Source organism: Nerophis ophidion, linkage group LG23 (assembly GCF_033978795.1).
Source record: "Nerophis ophidion isolate RoL-2023_Sa linkage group LG23, RoL_Noph_v1.0, whole genome shotgun sequence".
In the NCBI taxonomy this organism is placed as follows: Eukaryota; Metazoa; Chordata; class Actinopteri; order Syngnathiformes; family Syngnathidae; genus Nerophis; species Nerophis ophidion.
The window spans coordinates 8,972,141-8,974,640 of NC_084633.1; the positions used below are offsets into that span (position 1 = coordinate 8,972,141).

A 2,500-nucleotide genomic window follows, 5' to 3' on the forward strand; every position below is an offset into this window, starting at 1 on the left:
AGGCCCCCAAGCAGACTGGGGGCTGGCGGAGACAACTACAATAAGCTATTAGGACGTAAGACCAGATGTAGCATGCCCCTCTTGAAGAGACACAGGGAAACGGTTCATGCCGTAATTAGCATCTGACCGGGCCTGCATGGTTCATAAGCAATCGTGACTATACACACGTGCAAACACACTTACGTACACACACACCTTTCTGCAAACACACACGAGAACAAATGCATGCAGACTTTGCTTCAAGGCTATTCCAAAGTGAAGTTTGGAACCCTTCACTAACGAGCACGTAGAAGAACAATGCTTAACTTATTAATCAAGATGCATTAGTTTATTCTTTATTTCCTATATATGAGTTCTACTTGCAGTGAGATTACATTTACTGTAGTCGTTGTCAATCAATAGCTGTACTAAAAACTAGATTTAGAATTAAGAAATGCACACGAAATGCTCTCATAACTATAAAAATAATCTACTTCTCTACATATTTGGGGGAGATTTTATTTTATTTTATTTTTTAAACATATTGTACATACGTTTCGTCCTAAATTATGCATTTCCAAGCATTACAATGGTAAAATAAACGACAAATATCAATACTAAATAGTATTGGCTGATTCAGACCAAACCAATCAAATTGCGCTTTTCAGTATCGTGGCCTCTGATTGGCTCAGCCGCAGGCAGCATTACTATTTTGCAGTGGTTCTCAAATGGGGGTACGCGTACCCCTAAGGGTACTTGAAGGTATGCCAAGGGGTACGTGAGATTTTTTTAAAAATAGCAACAATTCAAAAATCCTTTATAAATATATTTATTGAATAATACTTCAACAAAATATGAATGTAAGTTCATAAACTGTGAAAAGAAATGCAACAATGCAATATTTAGTGTTGACAGCTAGATTTTTTTGTGGACATGTTTCATACATATAGATGCTAAATATTTCTTTTTTTGTGAAGAAATGTTTACAATGAAGTTGATGAAACCAGATGGATCTTTATTACAATCCCCAAAGATGGCACTTTAAGTTGATGATTACTTCTATGTGTAGAAATCTTTATTTATAATTGAATCACTTGTTTATTTTTCAACACGTTTTTAGTTATTTTTATATCTTTTTTTCCAAATAGTTCAAGAAAGACCACTACCAATGAGCAATATTTTGCACTGTTATACAATTTAATAAATCAGAAACTGATGACATAGAGCTGTATTTTACTTCTTTAAAATAAAAAATTCAACCGAAAAAATAGCTAATCCGGATCATTTTGAAAAAATTAAAAAAAGAATTTATGAACATCATTAGTAATTTTTCCTGATTAAGATTAATTTTAGAATGTTTTAAATAGGTTCAAATCCAATCTGCACTTTGTTAGATTTATAGCTTGGTCCAATTTGTTATATATTCTAACAAAGACAAATCATTATTTCTTTGAGATTTTCCAGAACAAAACGTTTAAAAGAAATTCAAAATCCTTTTTTTTCATTTTTTTTTTCTTCTTTGTCATGAAAAGGGGAGTTTTTTGTGGTTGGTGCACTAATTGTAAGTGTATATTACGTTTTTTATATTGATTTAATAAAAATAAAATATATATATATATATTTTATTTTCTTATTTTTATTTTTATAAAAATGAATAAAAAATTATTCTGCGGCCCGGTACCAATCGGGCCCCTGTGGTTGGGGACCACTGGCCTAGAGAACTCTCATATTGTTGAAAAGCTTATTTAGAAAGAATGTAAACCGTTTTCTCTAGCTTTGAAAATACTTTATTTAAAATTGATCATTTTTAGTTTGCAAAAATTCATTTATCGTCGTCATTTCCGAAACCAATTAACAGGAGAAATTCCCTTCCTGACATTCTTTTTAGACACAATTTTTTCCCCTACCCTTCAAAGCAAGATGCTGCTCGTTCAATCACGTGATGCCCGCCCACACACTCGCTCTTGTTGACTTTGGCAACATGAGTGACAGGCATACGGGGTCAGAGATTATCAGGGAGTACTCCCCCAGCGAAGATGATTCCGCCGATAGCCTCGGAAAGACGGACCGAGGTTCTCAAACTTTTGACGCGAGTCGAAACACAAATTGCCTGTTGTGACACGAGCTTGTTTTATGCTGACTTTAGTCTGACAAGAAGCTATTTAAACTTCGACATTGTTTTTTTTGTTTTTTTTTTGCGTTACTCACATTATGGGCAGAAATAATTTGTTTAACAATAGTTAAAAAAAAAAAACTCTTTAGCTTCTAGCAGGCAAGAGGGGGCTGAATGTTGGCGAGTGTTAAAACAGCACTGCGGGCCCTAGGTGCCATTAGTGGCCGTGGAGCAGCTGGAAGTGATTCCAAAAACACGGCGTGGAGGAGGCGGTTCAAAACCACACCGTTTCAACGGTGGGGGTTGACACTGTTCTTGGCAATTTACAACTAAAAGGCTTCACGTGGCCCCGGTCTGACTTTGGAGGCCAGCAGGGGAAGACAACATTGAATCAGAGATATCGGGACA

The 2,500-nt window shown here is 35.4% G+C and overlaps 1 long non-coding RNA gene across 2 annotated transcripts in view; it reads left to right on the plus strand.

The window, feature by feature from the left end:
• The window catches only part of LOC133541864 (uncharacterized), a 74,103-nt gene that overhangs the window by 33,704 nt on the left and 37,899 nt on the right, over positions 1–2,500 (plus strand). For both annotated transcript variants that reach the window (XR_009803989.1, XR_009803990.1), the window contains exon 3: positions 1–55. This exon is cut by the window's left edge and continues 54 nt beyond it. This is a non-coding gene — a long non-coding RNA (uncharacterized LOC133541864). The remainder of the gene's footprint in view (positions 56–2,500) is intronic.